Here is a 10,949-nt window from a genome sequence, read left to right as displayed (position 1 = left end):
GAGGCCCAAGCACTCACATGATCTCATGTAATTCTTATAACAAAAGGATACAGATAAGGCATCTGAAGGACCAAAAATTAAAACAACGTTATCACCAGTAAGTGGGCAGTTGGCATTTGAAACTGACTAGCTTAATTCCAGAGCCCATGTTATCATTACCAATCATCCAATATATAGTATACACTTTGTAGTATACACTTTAAGACACCAAGGTTTGGTGTCTAGCAGCCCAGAACAGCACCATATCAAAGATACTTTTCTTAATGCTCTGATGAGTGCTACAATACATTTTAGGTCAAAAGTTGCCAATTGATAGGCTCATTTTGTTTGGCCTGTGCTAAATTTTCAAAAGCACCTGAATGCTTTTTCTGGTAGGTGTAGAAAATGGGCAGGGCCAGCAATAGCTAAGAACTGAGAGTTTATTCATTTCCGTACCCCTGTGCCCTTGAAAAGTTTAGCTAATTCTCTGCCATTTAGCCCCATTTCTCAGTGTCCCCGAGCAATACCACAAACTTCTCCAATGAAGGAGTTTTCTCTACTAAGTCATCAAGTGATATAATCTGGAGGTCATAGAACTAAAAATGCAGCCCTTGCTTACTACAAGCCCACCCCACCACCTTAGCTCACTTGAGAATAGGCTGTAGTAAATTGTCCGGTATCTGACAATTGCTCTTGGTTATTACAACCTTAAGTCATAAGACCCTAAAATGTGTGTGAAAGGTGAAGTGCTGTTATTCTGCCCTGAGGCTAGTGTGTTTCAGTAATTCCTAGCCTGGTAGTTGAGAATAGTTTTAATCATGGGCTCCATTTTGTTTCATCTTCTCACATTCATCACAATCCTCTGATGGGTTTTTTTAACGTCTGAAAAAATATCGAAGACCTAAAGGAGTTAGGCTTCCCAGGTGGCACAGTGGTAAAGAATCTGCCTGCCAGTGCAGGAGAGACAAGAGATGCAGGTTCGATCCCTGGATTGGGGAAAATCCGTTACAGTAGGAAATGGCAAACCCTTCCCGAATTCTTGCCTGGAAAAATTTCATGGTCAGAAGAGCCTGGTGGGCTATAGTCCATGGGGTCACAAAGAGGCAGACACGACTGAGCACAGACATACACACACACAAAATGTGATAGCTTATTAATGTCCTTGGCATTTTCAAATGTACTATTTTTTCTAGTTTTACAAATGAGTAGGATAAGGCTGCAGAAGGATACATGACTTCCTCAAGATCACAGGAGGTGGCAGAGTTGGAGCTTGATCCCAGCCCCAGTGTCTTTTCCACTATACTGTATTAGTCCATAGGGTCACAGAGTCAGACACGACTGAAGTGACTTAGCACGCATGCATACTGTGAATCTATTGTGTGAATTCAGCATCCTGCCTATTCATATAGTCTCATTTAATTCTTATAACAAAAAAATCAGCCTCTAAATTACAGATTAGGTAACTGAAAGGGCCAAAAGAGGCTGTTACCAAGGGCCGACAACATTCCTAAAAGCCCAGGTAATACCAGTAGGGCTAAAAGGAGACTCAGTGATTGTCCCATGGTGAATGCAGAGAAGAAAAAAAGAGTAAGCTACATCTTCATAAATGCCAGTACAAGCCGTCTGGATTAAGTCTCCAGGAGTGGGTCTGGCAATGTGTTTTTTTGCTTTGTTTTCATATTTATTTTTGATCTGCACTGGGTCTTGGTTGCGTCTCAAGACCTTGGTTGTTGCCGTGTGTAGGCTTCTCTCCAGTTGCTGTGGGCTCCAGAACCAGAGCTTGCTTAGTTGCTCCCAGGCATGTGGGATCACAGTTCCCTGACCAAGGATCACACTACGTCTTCTGCCTGGCAAGGCGAATTCTTAACCCCTGGACCACCAGGGAAGTCCCTGGCAATGTGTTGTAAAAGCAGCTGAAGTAATTCTTATTTGGTCTGATAAATGTTTGGGACCCATAGATTGTTTCCTTTTCTTAGCACATGCCGTGTTATGTTTCTTTCTTTTTTTAAATGGAAGACTTTTCTCTGCTCAGGTGCCAAAGGATAATAGAGCCCAGATAATAGAGCTAGGGATTTAGACTATTTGAAATTTGATTTCTTTTCTCTCTTTTGGCTGCACTGTGCAGCTTGTGGGATCTTCGTTCCTTGACCTGGGATTGAACCTGAACCCTCTGCAGGGAAAGCACAGAGTCCTAATCACTGGGCTGCCAGGGAATTCCCTGAAATTTGACTTCTAACATACTTGATATTAAGGTACAAAAGCTCACAGTACATTTCCTCTTAATATCCTGATCAGAAACACCCATCCTGAGGTAGAGTATGTCACAAGAATAGTTAAAGTGCAAATTTTGTATTTGGCATTAACAAATCCTTAACAAATTTCAGTTCCTATCAATTATTTTATATACAGTAAACCATTCATATATCTGTAAGCCATTTATTTTCTGAAAGAAGATCAGTATAGCAGAACTGAAATAAGAGCTACTTTTTTTTTTTAAGAGCTACTCTTATATGCTGATTATAGGTACCTAGATGCCAATTTTAGATACTTATAAATCAGTCTAACCCTTTTCCATCTTTTTGTCCTCAGTACCATCTGGGATTGACAGTTCAGCCTGAGCTCTTACCTTCTGAGCACCATGGATGCTGACTCACTTGTGTCTACATGACTGACAGCCTGAGGGACTAGATGAGACCCACTTTCTCTTAGTCCTTTTGTGTGGAGTGTCCTGTTAACATATCTCTGTTTGTTCAGTCGTGAGTTTTGTTCAGATGTTTTGAACTGAAGGTAAAGATTTCCTCATAGGGTAGATTTCCTCACAGTGTTAAAGCTGACAGCTGTTAAGTGTAGGTCAGAGACCCACCCACCTCACAACAGTCCTACAACTGCCAGAGTTAAATGATTAGCCTATGATGGCCACACACCCCTATGGGCTTGTGTCTGGACTTCTGGAATTTTAAAAGTATGTATGTGTGTATGTTTATGTAAACCTGAACATACTCGTTTGGGTAGAGTTATATATGAAAATGATATTTTGTATTTTTTTTTTTAAAGAATGTTGTTTCAGATAAACCAGATATTTTGTCTGAATCACAAGTGACAAAGGAGTAAGAGCACTGTTCTTTTTCCGAATGAACTGGTCAAATTGACTGACTTTTAAAGTGATACTTGACTGTGGCCAGTTAAACTTGACTTGGATTTAATCGACCTATCCTTGGTGACTACTGATACTAGCACATCAATTCCAAAGAAAACATGTCTTTTATTCGGCAGTTGTATTTCATTCTGGTTGCTGGCATGCTCTGTGATTATTATTTTCTTTCCTGTTGTTTTTCTTGAATTTTTTTCTTCAGAGATATGATGGCATTTTCCAAAGAGCTTAATACCTAGTAACAATATCCAGAAGTCATTCTTTAACCAATGATCAGTTTTCCATGCTGCATTATAACTCAGCCCATTCTAGCACTTTAGGTATAAAAAGAATTCTAACATTGAATTTTATAAAGCCCAGCAGAAGATAATGGAGATATTAGTTTTCTTTCTAATGTGTGTATAGTCCCATCTTTCCTTCCCACTTTTTCCATTAATACTCAAACACCATTTCTAGGCCAAAGTCTATTTCCTAATAGACTTTGGAAATATTTCTAATATCTCTAATGCTGACTCTCCTAGGGAATGCTAAGCATTTAAAGTCATTTACACCATGCCGTATGAGACTGGAACTAGACTGGGACTTGGAGATGAGTCTGCATGTCACACACTGCCTGCCCACATTGGATTATAGATTTTTTTTGACTCCTCTTTCTAACCAGGATTTTTTTTCCCATAAAATTTTTATAATAAATCATTTAATACCTAAAACTTGAAAGTTTCTGCATAGTGATCTGATCGAAAAGTCAGAGGATTTTCAACACCAGGCTCGTACCCCTTCATGGAAGTGCAGTTGGCTTATCTGCAGATGACACCACCCTTATGGCAGAAAGTGAAGAACTAAAGAGCCTCTTGATTAAAGTAAAAGAGGAGAGTGAAAAAGTTGGCTTAAAGCTCAACATTCAGAAAACGAAGATCATGGCATCCAGTCCCTTCACTTCATGGCAGATAGATGGGGAAATAGTGGAAACAGTGGCTGACTTTATTTTTCTGGGCTCCAGAATCACTGCAGATGGTGACTGCAGCCATGAAATTAAAAAACGCTTACTCCTTGGCAGGAAAGTTATGACCAACCTAGACAGCATATTAAAAAGCAGAGATATCACTTTGTCAACAAAGGTCCGTCTAGCCAAGGCTATGGTTTTTCCAGTGGTCATGTATGGATGTGAGAGTTGGACTGTGAAGAAAGCTGAGTGCCGAAGAATTGATGCCTTTGAACTGTGGTGTTGGAGAAGACTCTTGAGAGTCCCTTGGACTGCAAGGAGATCCAACCAGTCCATCCTAAGGGAGACCAGTCTTGGATGGTCGTTGGAAGGACTAATACTGAAGCTGAAACTCTAATACTTTGGCCACCTGATGCGAAGAGCTGACTCATTGGAAAAGACCCTGATGCTGGGAGGGATTGGGGGCAGGAGGAGAAGGGGACGACAGAGGATGAGATGGTTGGATGGCATCACCGTCTCAATGGAGATGAGTTTGGATAAACTCTGGGAGTTGGTGATGGACAGGGAGGCCTGGCGTGCTGCGGTTCATGGGGTCGCTAGAGTCGGACACGACTGAGCGACTGAACTGAACTGGACTGAACTGAACTGAATGGCAGCTATCCATTTTTAATGTAATGAAGTCTGTGCCTTCTCTCCTTTCCTTCTAGCCTCAAAGACACTGAGTTTGCAAACCCTGCAGCCTTTGTATGTTTGAGCATCATTTTCCTCTTTCAGCTTAAACCTTGCTGCCTTATTTTAAAACAGGACCTTTCAGTAAGACTTAAAAAAAAAAATCCAGACATTGCCTTTGTTCATTTATAATGATTTGAATCTCTGAGTGGCAGGGATTTTTTTTCCAAGATGATTGTTTAAAATTCCCTCGTTTCTACTTTGTGGCCTTTGAAATTTCTGATAAGAGCAACAGCCTTGCATCCCAGGTTAGAGAGCTTGTGATTTTTTTTTTTTTTTTAGTTTTTTATTTTTATTTATTTTTATTTTTTTTTTCCAGTGGGTTTTGTCATACATTGATATGAATCAGCCATGGATTTACATATATTCCCAATCCCGATCCCCCCTCCCACCTCCCTCTCCACCCGATTCCTCTGGGTCTTCCCAGTGCACCAGGCCGGAGCACTTGTCTCATGCATCCCACCTGGGCTGGTGATCTGTTTCACCATAGATAGTATACATGCTGTTCTTTTGAAATATCCCACCCCTCACATTCTCCCACAAAGTTCAAAAGTCTGTTCTGTATTTCTGTGTCTCTTTTTCTGTTTTGCATATAGGGTTATCGTTATCACCTTTCTAAATTCCATATATATGTGTTAGTATGCTGTAATGTTCTTTATCTTTCTGGCTAGAGCTTGTGATCTTAAAAGTAAAACTGAATTAACATCATTTATCAGCTCTTATTTGAAAAAGAGACTTAAAAACTGAATTTCAGTGTTTTAGTTTCTTTATACAGAGACAGCAACTCTAGACGAATCAATTTGTTGGATTTTTCTTCCCTCCCCGGGCAAGTGTCCAGATGTTCATTTATCAGTAGTTTCATTACCAGAGAATGTTTGGGGAAAGAAAAAAGGAATAAGAATCCTGTTATACAACTCATGAAAAAGATAAGGTGGTTGGTTAAATAGAGATTAAGTTCTTGGGGGCGTTTCTGTAGCTTATCTCCATTCTTTAATTGTATGTTACTAGGAATAGACTAGAGTTTGCGGAAATTTCTAAGTATACCCCTCAGGTCATACAACTCCTGTAATCAGAAAACTTGATATAAAGCAAAAACTAGATCATGCCAAAACCAGTGGAGGAGACTGATGTTTAAAGAGTGAGTCTTGGGTAAACGTTTTTGCTAAGTTAAGAGCATTTAATCATTATGATTTACAAATCTGGATTTCTATGATATGTACTTATACAGACAATAATATAATCAATCTCCCCCCTTTTGACCCTACCGAGCGGCATGCGGGATTCCCCACCTGGAATCAAACTGATGTCCACCTCCAGTGAAAGTAGAGAGTCTTAACCACAGGGGAAGTCCCAATATATTCAGTCTTAAGATTAACCTACATGTATATACTCACTCAATTCCTAAGGTTTAACACTGTGGAGTCAATTTGTAAAAGGATGCTCTGACAGTGTATACCCAGAGTTTCAGAAAAATGCAGTTCAATACTGAGCACTTGCTCAGTATTGAACTGAACAGCTGCTGTTACATACTACATTACTGAGCAGCTGCTGCTACATAACTGTGTGCTGGCCTAATAAAAAAGGCATTCAGAGCATACCCAATAGTTTAACTAGTCAGTGAGGCATCAGAGATTACAGCAGCCAATGAAAATAGCCTTCTCACTTTTTAAACATTATGATATTAAGCACCAAGACTTTGCCCTAGAAGTATTGTGCACATTCAGGTTTATATCTGTTTATAGGGTCTTCCCTCAATGACCTCCCCTCTTTGCCCAAGCTAATGTGGGTAAATGGGCATCCTGCATACTTAGCTTTTCTCCATAAATGATTTTACATTTTAATTCAAGCATAATTGGTGAGCTCTTATGTATAACTACTCAATATTTTTCACTGCTTTTTTCAAGCAATAATTACATTACTTTAGTATATTCAGAGTAAGATTATTGCACAATTCTGGAGTCTTTTGGGTTTTGTGAGAAGAGCCCATTTCTGATTAAACATTTTTAATGCTGAGCATATTTTGAAAGAGGGGGATCTTTATGGTAGCCTGATTAGAAGTATCTTTTCATTGTGTAATCAGTATGAAGGATGACATTCCTATGACCTCGGTCTTAAATTTTCCTGACTTTCATGGAGCACATTGGAGCCAACTGCTGGAATGTTTACTCTAGGGAAATAGAGTAGCTGGATTCTTTCCTTGTCTGTTTTCTAAAGAGGACAGTGTTGACTGAAACATGTATGTCTTTTGGTGGTACTTGAAGAGCTTCATGGTGGGTATGGATGGCAACTTTAAAAATAATTACCCTGTGCCCTAGAGAAAAGTGTAAATAATACACAGAACAGTGAGTTATTATTGTCTAGAATGTAGATATAGTATCCAATATTCCTGCATCTTTCCCTTCCCCAAACACTAGACTTCACTTTCTGGTCAGAATAATTTTGCCAGTATAGAAAACATCAAGGAAGAGGAAGTCAGCACCACAGATCATGTTATAGTGCCCCCCGCCTTTTTTTAAAATAGTGCATTCTTGTTTTTATTTCAGTGGGTACTTTTTTTTTCCCCTTTGGTTTTCTTCCCCAGGCCTGGAGTTGGAAGAAATCTTAGACATAGCAGTTATGACTTTAGCAAAATGGAGCTAGTTTTTAGAACCCTAAGGCTTACAGAGGAGCTTGAGGCCTCGGGTATACTTAACATTTATTATCTTCTTTGTTTCTTGTGTTTTTTGCAGTGTCATACCACATCTCCCACAATACTGCCATATGAGCGAAAAGGGATTTTTTTCTTTAGCAATTTTCCTTTGTACTGCCAAAAATACTTTCAAGAAGTATAAGGATGAATACACAAATATTTAAATCTTAGATATTTATGTTTGTGGTAAATGAGTCAGGTTTCTTTATAAGAGTGAGGTGCACAGTGGTGAACCAAGTTTTTTTTTAATTTCACCAAGCCCCAGACAGCATGCTACCCAGCACAAGCTCCTGTGCTAGCCGTGTGCACTCCCACCGGGGGCCTCTGGGCTGAACCAAATTTAAATAAAAACATAGCCATTCATTCCCTCTAATGTAATTTTTGCCCATTCTAAAAAGGAGTTTATGAAAGCCTTAATTACCTTGCCCTGTTTGGAGAGAAATGAGTGAAAAGAGCACCATGTTTAATATGGATAGTGAAAAATTTTCTGTAGCCATTATATAACTCCTAATTTTCAGATCGATTTGGCATAATATAGATTGTTTTCTGCCACTAACTAGAAAATAAAAATTTTAAAAGTGAGAACATCATGTCCTAGGTTCTAAAAGACATCAACAAAGGTATTTTTGAGTTGACTATGATTATTGATTTGGAAATCAATGTCTTAAACATTTGAAGGCTATGAGAATTCTGATGGGAACTTCTGCAGTATAATTTGCTACATATTGAAAATTCATTCTTCATAAGGACTTTTCAGAAGACTTCTTATTTTTCTTGTGTGTAACTTCATATTTTGGTAATCCTTACAGAGTAATCCTTATAGAGTAGAGAACACCTAGAAACAAAAAGATGTATATCAAAACAAACACTCTTTATCTTATTAATTTTTGGCTTGGATCATACAAGTGATTCTAAAGGGAAAAAACCCCAAAATCTAAGAGCCCTTTAGGATCAGTATAAATCTGAATTTATGATGTTACTGTGCCACTGTGAAGTTTGAATTTTAAAATAGTGGTGAGAAGGGAAAGTGGGAAGATTGGCTAGATCTTGAGATTTAAAAAATAGGCACTTAGAAAACATACATTCAGTATTGTACCCAGTATTCTGCATTCAGTACTGTACTCAGTATTGTATTCAGTATTTTGACAAAAAGGAAGGTGAATGGATCATAGTCCCTGCTTCTAGGAATTTACTGTTGACTGGATGAATTAGCTATCTTTAGGCACCTGAGACAGATGTACATCTTCCGCAAGGATGAGGTCCTAGGACCCTGCAGAAAGAGGGAAGGACCTGGGAGGATAGCCTGAGGAAGAGCTGATTCTGTGAATTCCAGGGACCTCAGCAAATGTTCATACCCAAAGCAAGATAGGGAGTGGCAGATTTAAAATACATTCCATAACAGTTGTCAAGGCGTCAGCTATCTAGTAGATTGTCTAAACTTAACATTTACTTCATTTTCCTTCTGCTTTATTTTTGACACTTTCTGTTAAAACCTACTGAGTGAACGGAGTCTAAAGGGTCAGTAAGTTCATTTTCTGATCCCAGTCAAATAGAAAAATGAGGCAGATGTCTGCATAATTTTCTAATGAAATAGTACTGTAACTATCAAAGATGCATAAAATTCAAGCCAAAAAATGTTTAAACTTGAATCACTGTGGTATCTATGGAAATAACATTCTCTGTTTCAGAGAGTACTATAGGACTCATTTCTCTGTGCTTATTAGGCACAATTATTGAGAAACCAAGGGAATATTTTATGCAAAGATGGGCACAATAAAGGACAGAAATGGTATGGACCTAACAGAAGCAGAAGATATTAAGAAGAGATGGCAAGAGTACACAAAAGAACTATACAAAAAAGATCTTCATGACCCAGATAACCACGATGGTGTGATCACTCACCTACAGCCAGACATCCTGGAATGCGAAGTCAAGTGGGCCTTAGGAATCACTATGAAAAATCTAGTGGAGGTGATGGAATTCCAGCTGAGCTATTTCAAATCCTAAAAGATGATGCTGTGATAGTGCTGCACTCAATATGCCAGAAAATTTGGAAAACTCAGCAGTGGCCACAGGACTGGAAAAGGTCAGTTTTCATTCCAATCCCAAAGAAAGGCAATGCCAAAGAATGCTCAAACTACCTCACAATTGCACTCATCTCACACACTAGCAAAGTAATGCTCAAAATTCTCCAAGCCAGGCTTCAGCAATGCATTAACCGTGAACTTCCAGATGTTCAAGCTGGTTTTAGAAAAGGCAAAGGAACCACAGATCAAATTGCCAACATCCATTGATCATGGAAAAAGCAAGAGAATTCCAGAAAAATACCTACTTCTGCTTTATTGACTGAGCCAAAGTCTTTAACTGTGTGGATCACCACAAACTTTGGGAAATTCTTAAAGAGATGGTAATACCAGACCACCTGACCTGCCTCCTGAGAAACCTGTATGCAGGTCAAGAAACAACAGTTAGAACTGGACATGGAACAACAGACTGGTTCCAAACAGGAAAAGGAGTGCGTCAAGGCTGTATATTGTCACCCTGCTTATTTAACTTATATGCAGAGTACATCATGAGAAACACTGGGCTGCATGAAGCACAAGCTGGAATCAAGATTTCTGGGGGAAATGTCAATAACCTCAGATATGCAGATGACACCACCCTTATGGCAGAAAGCAAAGAAGAACTGAAGAGCCTCTTGATGAAAGTGGAAGAGGAGAGTGAAAAAGTTGTCTTAAAACTCAACATTCAGAAAACTAAGATCATGGCATCTGGTCCCATCACTTCATGACAAATACATGGGGAAACAATGGAAATAGTGACAGACTTTATTTTGAGGGGCTCCAAATACACTGCAGATGGTGACTGCAGCCATGAAATTAAGACACTTGCTTCTTGGAAGAAAAGCTATGACAAACCGAGAAAGTGAAAATGAAATCGCTTAGTCATGTCGGACTCTTTGCGACCCCATGGACTGTAGCCTACCAGGCAACTCCATCCATGGGATTCTCCAGGCAAGAATACTGGAGTGGGTTGCCATTTTCTTCTCCAGGAGATCTTCCCAACCCAGGGATCGAACCCAGGTCTCCTGCATTGCAGGCAGACGCTTTACCACCTGAGCCACCAGGGAAGCTCACAGCATATTAAAAAGCAGAGACATTACTTTGCCAACAAAGGTCCCTCTAGTCAAGGCTATGGTTTTCCCAGTAGTCATGTATGGATGTGAGAGTTGAACCATAAAGAAAGCTGAGTGTTGAAGAACTGATGCTTTTGAACTGTGGTGTTGGGACTCTTGAGAGTCCCTTGGACGGTAGGGAGATCCAACCAGTCCATCCTAAAGGAAATCGGTCCTGAATATTCATTGGAAGGACTGATGCTGAAGCTGAAATTCCAATACTTTGGCCACCTGATGCGAAGAACTGACTCACTGGAAAAGACTCTGATGCTGGGAAAGATTG

At 39.5% G+C, this 10,949-nt stretch overlaps 1 non-coding gene across 1 annotated transcript; it reads right to left on the bottom strand.

The window, feature by feature from the left end:
• Positions 1-10,549: 10,549 nt before the first annotated feature.
• TRNAC-GCA lies at positions 10,550-10,621 on the bottom strand. Its single transcript has one exon. It is a non-coding gene; the product is annotated as a tRNA-Cys (tRNA).
• Positions 10,622-10,949: the final 328 nt, after the last annotated feature.

The sequence above is a fragment of the Cervus canadensis genome, chromosome 25, assembly GCF_019320065.1.
Source record: "Cervus canadensis isolate Bull #8, Minnesota chromosome 25, ASM1932006v1, whole genome shotgun sequence".
Taxonomy (NCBI): domain Eukaryota; kingdom Metazoa; phylum Chordata; class Mammalia; order Artiodactyla; family Cervidae; genus Cervus; species Cervus canadensis.
This window is presented reverse-complemented; position numbering and strand designations above follow the sequence as displayed.